Source organism: Sinocyclocheilus grahami, unplaced genomic scaffold, assembly GCF_001515645.1.
Source record: "Sinocyclocheilus grahami isolate Dianchi unplaced genomic scaffold, SAMN03320097.WGS_v1.1 scaffold1100.1, whole genome shotgun sequence".
Classification (NCBI taxonomy): domain Eukaryota; kingdom Metazoa; phylum Chordata; class Actinopteri; order Cypriniformes; family Cyprinidae; genus Sinocyclocheilus; species Sinocyclocheilus grahami.
Window position 1 is genome coordinate 325,041 of NW_015506279.1, and position 10,172 is coordinate 335,212.

The following is a 10,172-nucleotide window of genomic DNA, read 5'->3' on the forward strand; positions in this document are numbered from 1 at the left end:
AATAACACAGATTTTTCAGTATCTGCTTTCACTATTTGCAAGCAAATTAAATTTTTAAACTGTATTATGGCTGGAATGATTTTAATACTATGGCATTCTCCTTAAATTGTCTTTATCTAACAGAACTGGAGAAAATAACTTTTGCTCATCAAATAAATTCTTGTTTGTGTTGGTCCTCTGAGTTATGCAGGCGAGATGTTCTATAGGCAGGTCTTCTGATTGCATGCTGTTTTGAAGTGAATTATTTTGAAGGTTGGCGATTCTTGATTTTCCTGGCTTTTTTTGACCTGTTCTCTGTCCACAGAGCCACTTACAGAGTTTTTGCCCACATTAATATACATTTTAAAAAGCAGTAAATTAGCACATCACTAAAAGAGATGAATAGCAATTTGCATGTTTTGAACTGTGGAGTGGTTTCATAATTAGCTAAAATCTAATGTGCTTTAATTTGGCAGAATAATCAACATAGTGTGCCAAAATAAGTAGCAGAAATTGGTTGACCTCTACACAGGTGAAGACAGGAGAAACTTGCACATTTTCACATACAAAAAGTATAGCCCTGGAGTGAAAGACACATTTTTTAAAACAGGTACCAATGACCTACAGAGTCAGTCAGATGGCAAGCTTTAATGCTGCTACGTGGCATGTAATTGTTTGACTTGTATTTAATGTATGACTAATGTGCATTAATGGCTTGACTCGGTTCCAGTTCATACAGAGGGAAGTGTGTTCCTACACTGTTACAGCTCTCAAGAGAATTAGTTCCTCTCTGCCGTGTGTGAGATCTCGTAAGTGCATAATTGCTGATCAGGGTGCTCAGGATGTTATGTTTGCCATGTGAGAGACCTCCGTCAGAAAGAAAGAATAAAAGTCACACTCATCCTGTACTTCGAGAGAGGATTTACTTCTCTGTTTGGTTTGTTTTCATGCCCAGTTATTGTAACGTTGTTTTTGTTGGCTGCAGCAGTTAACGCTCCTTCGCATGGCATCACATCCTTTTCTGACCTCTAATATGGGCAGCCCACAGGCCATTTGTGTCCACTGGGCACAGGGGTAAAGGTGGCACTCTGCCCTTATTAGACGGACCACCTCCACCTTCTATCTGACTGTCTGCAACTGGGGTAAACATTCCTCTTGATTGCTAATGCATAGTGACCATTGCGTCCAGAGCCTCCGGCTCAGAACTATAAATTACTTTGGTTACAGAAATCTGTAATAGTCTCCATTCAGATGATTCTTTTAAGTGCTTTAATAGATGCTTTTACACAATGACATTATAGGTATCAGACCTGACTTTTGACACTCGCCTGATGCTCATTTTTAAACCTCACATATTTCACAGGTATGTGACACCACTGAGCAGCTATTTCTTCTGTTAATTAAGTGCAATCAATTTTGATTTTAAATAAAATGTTCTTACTTTTTTAAAAGTAAGGGTAAAAAAGCCTCTTTGTAAAGTAAAACTCAATAAATGTGTCTTGCATGGTGATTTTTAAATTTGCTGAAAGTAGTGTAATGTTGAACAGCTTTGCATAATAATTTACAAAAGTAACTGTTCGTCATTGTTCATGAAATCTGGATTTCTCCCAGAATAAATCATGAAGTCACAAAATTATGACTGCCGTGTTTGTCATAAGCTTTAAATTAACTGAACAAAAAGCTATTCAGTTGTGATGCATCAGTGGCATTAATGAACATGATAATAATGTGATAATATGATAATCATAGACATATTTTGATGACATGATGACAAAAACAAAAATTAGAATATATTTTCAATTCCATAACGTATAATGTCATGTTAAAAATAATACAAAATAAATACAAATAAAACATTAAAAGCTATTATTAACAGCTTTGCTTAATAATGTGCAAAAGTAACTGTTCATCATTGTTCATGAATATGAGATTTCTCCCAAAAAAGATCACAAAGTCACAAACTTATGACTGCGGTGTCTGTCATAAGCTTAAAATGCATTGAACAAAAAAGCTATTCAGTCGTGATGCATCAGTGACATTAATGCATGTGATAATAATGTGATAATATGATAATCATGGACATTAATTTTATGACACAATGACAAGAAAAACAAAAACAAAATTAGAATATATTCTCAGTTCCATAATGTGATAAAAAAAGCACCAATAAAATAACAATAAAATAAAACATTAAAATATATTATTTTTAATTCTACAAAAAAATTGCATGACTGGGAACTTGGGACAAATGGCCACCGAATGGATATGCATTGTTGTAAAATTACATACAATTTCACTGAGCCCAAACCCTGTCACCCTGGAAAAAATATTTCACTCCTTCGCAAACATGAAGAAAGACTTGTGTTTGCTAAAAAGTGATAATTAATGAAAGACGAGCTTTCCCTAATTAAGTGCAGATTTTTCCCCGTCTTCTCCTCATTAATCAGCGGTGAAACTGAGTTCATTGTGTGGCAGTTTGCTGTTGCTTGGGGTTTCGAATGAAATAATAAAGAGGAGATGGGAGATTGAAATAATTTGTTTAATTTGGAGCTGCTTAGTGTCTCAGCAGGTGAGACCGGTCTGTATGAGAGCTCCGGGGCCCGGCTGGACCGCGGGGCCGGGGTCAGGCTGCCATGGCTGACTGTGTCACACTTCACTTCCCCCCCAGCTGCAGAGGCCCTAACACCCCCTTCACGACCCTGCTACACAAAACCAGCCACTAATTATCTCTGAATAGCAATTTTATTGAACCCTAATTTGTGGTAATGGATTGTGAACGGGTGTAAGGGGATAGGTAGAGAGAAATAAAGAGAAAGAGAGAGAGCGTGTGTGCGTGAGAGAGAGAGAAACGGTTGTCTTTTATTAAAGCTAAACAATAGCTTTTGAGTTTAAGACGTTTGTAGCATATTTGACTTAAAGGACGTTTTACAGATGATACGTGTCTAGGCAAAGGACAGCTGAAGAACAAAAGATTGTTCATTTTTAAAACTTCAAAGTTTCAAATTGTTCTAAAGCTATAGAGATTATTCTGAAAATCCAAGAGAAACGTGTGTGCTTTTAAAATAGGAAAAGCGTCACAGGTCTTTTGCTGAAAAACTGAATCTTCTCTTCTGGAATGGTGTTGTGGGGGAGGAAGCACTTTTAATGGACACGGGGCAACAGCAGATGCTGTAGGTCACCTGGGTCAACACAAACACAGATAAACCCACACACACAAACACTCGCTTCTTTCCTTTATCGCCTGGATTAAGGACAAGACTGCTTGGAAGCCTTCTTTGTAATACTTCTTATTCTGTAGGACATGTAAGTATAAAAATAATCAAATTAAAATGAAAATGTCATATGTTTTCTTTTCCTTAATGCCCAAAATAAACACCACAGATGCAGGTAGTCGGGCTCTCCACTCAGCGGTCGGTCCGGCATTTGGTGTTTACTGTGGATTTTGGCTTCGTGGACTCACATCACAATACGCAGATTTAAAGATTTTAAAGGAAGTTGTGGGGCTTGCAGCAGGAGAATAGAGACATTCCCCTCACCCTCTCTCCACACATGCATATAATGGCTGACTGTGTCACACTTCACTTCCCCCCCAGCTGCAGAGGCCCTAACACCCCCTTCACGACCCTGCTACACAAAACCAGCCACTAATTATCTCTGAATAGCAATTTTATTGAACCCTAATTTGTGGTAATGGATTGTGAACGGGTGTAAGGGGATAGGTAGAGAGAAATAAAGAGAAAGAGAGAGAGCGTGTGTGCGTGAGAGAGAGAGAAACGGTTGTCTTTTATTAAAGCTAAACAATAGCTTTTGAGTTTAAGACGTTTGTAGCATATTTGACTTAAAGGACGTTTTACAGATGATACGTGTCTAGGCAAAGGACAGCTGAAGAACAAAAGATTGTTCATTTTTAAAACTTCAAAGTTTCAAATTGTTCTAAAGCTATAGAGATTATTCTGAAAATCCAAGAGAAACGTGTGTGCTTTTAAAATAGGAAAAGCGTCACAGGTCTTTTGCTGAAAAACTGAATCTTCTCTTCTGGAATGGTGTTGTGGGGGAGGAAGCACTTTTAATGGACACGGGGCAACAGCAGATGCTGTAGGTCACCTGGGTCAACACAAACACAGATAAACCCACACACACAAACACTCGCTTCTTTCCTTTATCGCCTGGATTAAGGACAAGACTGCTTGGAAGCCTTCTTTGTAATACTTCTTATTCTGTAGGACATGTAAGTATAAAAATAATCAAATTAAAATGAAAATGTCATATGTTTTCTTTTCCTTAATGCCCAAAATAAACACCACAGATGCAGGTAGTCGGGCTCTCCACTCAGCGGTCGGTCCGGCATTTGGTGTTTACTGTGGATTTTGGCTTCGTGGACTCACATCACAATACGCAGATTTAAAGATTTTAAAGGAAGTTGTGGGGCTTGCAGCAGGAGAATAGAGACATTCCCCTCACCCTCTCTCCACACATGCATATACAAACACACACACACACACACACACACACCGTCACACACTCTGCCTCTGTCAACCCGTCTACCCAAACCAGATGGCTGATGCCTAGGCTGAGCTTGACTAAGCTAAAATACCTGATTACAATTCACCGATACAATTCAAATATCGTACCCTGGCTTAAGGCTAATGCCACAGTAACAGTATCATTTATTTTCTGCCTGTAGTCTTTATCCATGTCTTACTGGGCTCTGAGCCCCTAAACCCTTTCACCAAACAGAAACAGATCAAATAACGCCATTGCATTGTTTCTTAGTTTTACAGCTGAGACAACAAATATGTATTATTATTATTATATATATATATAAACTATTTATTTTTGAAGTGTATTTTTAACACCAGCACTTTGACAGATTTTTTTTTACAATTTTTTAAATATAATTGAATTCATTAAATATACATTTTATAATGGATATTTTTTCTTGAATAATATTGAAATATTTCTGTTTAAGCTGATACATGTACATACATAAAAATACAAGAATATATCATTTTAGATTTTCTGATAATTTTCCTCATGACACAAGGTACTGATAAATTAGGAAAAATTTTATATATTTATGCATAAATTATATTTAAATGTTACAAAAATCCTAATACATTCTGAAATATAGAAAAAAGATTTTAGGTTTTGAATATGCATTGAACACAGCTAATGAAGAATATTCCATATTAATGGTGTTACATTTCAATGAAAGCTTAAAGGCAAATACAATATTTCAGAAAGGTTAAAGACATCCTTGCTCTATGATAATAATAATACTAAATATAACAGCAACAGTATTATAAATCTGTTGTTTTAATAATAATAATAATAATAGTAATAATAATAATAATACATTATTATTATTATTATTATTATTACTACTACGCCATAGTGATTCCTTAGTGAGTGACAGATTTTTGGAGATTGTGATTTATTTATTTACTTACTATGTAATTTTAAGGAGGCAGTTAAATGCAAAATGCATTATGTGACACATTTAACATTGACAGCAGAAACTGTTAAACATTATACCTCACTTAATTAACTGGGTATTGCTGACAGTTATAGACATGTTTTTGAATTACTAGACATAATGTTTTACAGTTGTCTGCATTTTTACATTATAGTATAGTGCAAAAATAACGAGAGAAAAAATAATTTGCATATTTGTCTTAGTAGTCTGGTTAGTAACTGAAGCACATTTTACTCTGAATTTGAGATCTGAGAGTATGTTAGAGTTACTGAAACAATAATAATAGTTTTTGCTGGAGAGAGGGTGACTGGAGAACTCCTGAACTCTAGACGCAGGATCTTACCCATATCCAAATAACATTCATTAGCAATTCAGCTACTTATTTTGTTTGGTTTCCCCCCTGGCTGCTAATTAATGCTTAATCAAAACTGCTGAACTGAACATCACAGAAAATTTAATGAATATTGAAATAAGCAATTTCGGGAATTCTGGCAGCACTTATTTTCTGAAAATGTCATAGCACATGGGGTTTTCATGTGATTTTATTTATTTATTTATTTATTGATAATACAATATTATCAATACATTTAACCAGAGATTCTTCTTTAATAATTATTCATTTAGGATGCACTAGAATTTCAGTTTAGCAAGATAAAATGATGGCAAGCTCACATCTTCTTGAGGTAAAGGCTTAGACATTGAGATCCAAGGATTGCACTGTCAAATAGTTTTGACTTTTTAGTCCAAAGTGATATTTTAATGATTTATCAGGCTGAAAATGTCTGTTTGTGCATGTCAGGTTAATTTCAACCTGTGATAATCGGGAATATGACACATTTCTTGAGGAATCGGAGAAGAGATGAGAAAAATCTCTTTCATTTTGACACTGCATTGTGTTCTGCCTTGCTTAGTGACTTTTAATGGAACATGATTATTAATGTTCCCTTGCAGGAGGAGCTGTCATGTTTCTCAATGCTGAACACGTGAGGAGGTGGAAAATGATTTTAAAATATACAGTAAATTGAGCTCGTTACCATATTAGAAATAGTTGAATTGAAATGCATTTATTCAAATTCCAAACATTACTTTGTTTTATTCACATGTCCACACTACAACAACCAACAGCAACCTTTCTCATTTAAATAGCTTTATGATTTTTTTTTTTTTTGGGTGGGGATATACATATGTCTATTTTTACTTCTTGATAAAATTGAGACTGGCATAAAGGACACCCACTTTCAAATCTTGGTGACAATTCCTGTAAAGTTACTCAAATGCAATCTGACTTGTGACAAGGGGATGTAATTCCTAAAACAGAATATGCCCATCATTGGAGCCCCAATTTGCATAATGAGGAGACTTCCATTTCTGCTAGCAATATTTTTGACATCTCCAACTTGGAGCTGCGCTCGAGCAAAGTGAAAAACGTCGATAGGGATGAGAAGAGAAAGGAGTGAAAGCAGCGGGCACTGTCTGTGTGTGAAGAGGGCACACAGAGCTGAACAAACACACACACAACTTTGTCTCTCAGAAACACAGAGGCTCATTCGACTTTGGCGGTGAACTGAAGCAGTGTAGCTCAGAGCAGTACAAAAAGCGAACACCGAGCACCACCACAGGGAAAGCTTTTTTGGACTTTAAGTGACAGCCTGACAAAAATGACCGTGCTGACATTAATTCCATGTAGCTCTTTTGCTCTAATTGTTGATTCAATTTGCTAATTACTAATTTGATTTAAGTGGCAGCCAAGACTCCATGTGTTGGGGACATAAGCAATAGAAAGGAGAATGCACTGAGGCTTTTGTGACGGCTTGTCATACAGGGCTAACAGAGTAGTTATGAATATTCTATGAGTTCAGTCTTAATAATTTCTGATCTGTTTATTTTTAAAAACAGCGCTCCACAAAACATGCCACCGGTCCTGCGCTTGACATTTACAACAACACAAACTCGCTCATTCAAACACAAGTGATACGGAATTGCTTTTCTACTGAAGCTGTTTCTTAGAAACTATCAAAACTTCAATGGGACATAAACAAGCATGTTATTTCCGAGATTAAATATCTTATTCAGCAAAGTATGATTGGATGGGTTGGGTAGAACATTTTAGAAAAGGTTCTTGCATATAGAGAGAGAGAATGTGTCTGAAAAAAACAAACACACACACACACACACACAGACACATATAAATATATATATATATATATATATATATATATATTGAAATAGCAAATTCCGTATCAACACTTTGTAATGCCACATGATTTAACATAATTTTAACATTGATATTTTTTTTTTTACATTAATTTGAATGTAAAAATTTTACAGAATCTTTAAACAAAACTTGCCTCATTTCAGCAGCTTAGATCTTAAAGCAGTTGTAAGGAAACGGTAAAGAATCTTTGAGTCTTTGTTCACAGAGCTGAGAGGATCATTGTTCAGGGATACTCACGAACAGTAGGCTTACTTTCTCCATCCAGACAAGCAGATACATCAAGTCATCAAGTTTCTTGTTGTGCCTCGTGAAGTTATCTTTGGTCCTGTACAGGTTCAGTGAGATGTGTTTTCCTCTGGTCTTCAGATGTTCGTAATGTTATTCAGCTGTGTATTTCCAGAGAACCTTTTCATGGATGAAAGTTTGAAAAGACCAGAAAAGCACTGCTTTTGCTCTTATATTCAGTGTGGTTTTGTTGGACTTGCAAGTGATGTGTTGATATTGAACGGCATTGGCGTTTTTAGATGGAAATACATAAAGATATTGCATGTTATGATGTACAGTTTCTCTAATTAGAATAACAGAATAATCTCTTGGATAATCTCTTGGGGTTTCTATGGTGGCAGTGAATAAATATGGCCATGTAATTTATAGTTCATACACTTGAATAGATTTTTTGCTAGTTGATTTATTACATTTCTTTTTGGGTGGTTGGAAGTACAGTAAGGTTTTGCAGCTGTGCAATATCATAATAATTTTGCATCAACACAGAGTTAGATTTAAATGTGTAGGCCTATTTTATTGCTATATATTCAATGTTTTATTAATGTATATATTTTAATTTACAGTGACATATCAGAAGTATAGAAATATAGCTACTGTTTAATTTTTGGTCACACAATGAGAAAGAGAGATGTCAAAAAACATATATCTTTTATATGTAACTTCTTATATATAAATTACATATATCCACAAACGGTCCTAAATATCAAAACTGTAAATATGCATTTGCTGCATATTATCTTGCCCTATAGGAGTTATCCTTTATACTTTTTATACTTTTTTTCAGTACAACAATGGAAATACATATCATGGGGGTGGATGGAGGGTGTGGAGTGTCAGTTTTAGGCGTTTTATATTTGTATTGATAAATAAACATTATTTAAAACATCTGTCAAGCCCTGTTAAATATCGTTGGCATGGTTCAGTGGCTTTCGGAACCCTGGGCATGGAATATTTAATTATCGTACTAACTGAATAATCAAAAAGTCAATTTCCAAACCGCTGCCTGCCCGTGTTCTGGAGACAATTGCATTTGTAATATTTGTATGCGTAATCTATGTCTCGCTTCTGTGTCCCCACCCACAGTCTTACGGGGGAAAATGGAGTGTATTTACACTATAGAGACACATATCAGACCTGCTTCAGCTCTTATTAATGACTTTAGCTATAGAGCTTGTCTTTTACTGTCATCTAGACAGACTCTGTTGATACTGATATGCCTAGAGAATTGAGTATTTTTATAATGATGATTATGGTGTATTTAAAGCCTCTCATTTAGATGAAACACATTACAACCCAGTTTATAAAACATTACAGTGACAAATATGGATTACATACAGTATATTATATAATGGTTCTACTACTATTATTACAAGTAAATAATAATAATACTAATACTTATAATACTGCTAATAATAATAACAACAATAATAATAATACAATATACTTAATATTATGCAGCAAATATATTAAAACAATATTATTAATATAACACAACAACAATTCATCAAAACCTATTTAGAATGGCTATAATAATAATAATAATAATAATAATAATAATAATACAGTATACTTACACAATAATATACAAATATAATATATGTAATACACTTATAGTAAAACCATATTATTAATATAACACAACAACAGCAACAACATCAATTCAAAATATAAATAATTTAGAAAGATGACAACAACAACAACAACAATACAATATACTTACACAATAATATACAACATACAAATATACTTACGTATATTAAAACCACAATATTAATATAATACAACAACAACAACAACAATTCAAAATAAAAATAATTTAGAACAGCAAAAATAATATTTTTTATTGTTGCTGCTGCTGTTATTTATGCTGTTCTAAATTTTTTTAGAACCCTAACATTGATATTTATATTGTTTAATATTACTTCATACTACAATTATTACCATTTATTAATTTCTTAGAGTACCACTATTTTAAGGTAGTATTTAAAACTCTGAAAGTCATTTACATGGAGAGTGCACTTAATTTTTGTAATACATGCATTTATTTGTACAGAAATAAACACCCTTATATTATGAAAAGCTTTACATTTCACGCCTCCTTAAATTTTAATGTTGAATTTAATTGGGGAAAACCCACAAATGTTCTATAGACAAATTATTTAATTCTCTCAGTGTTACTGGCCCTTACTGTCTATGCCTGATGCTGTCTTTCCTGTA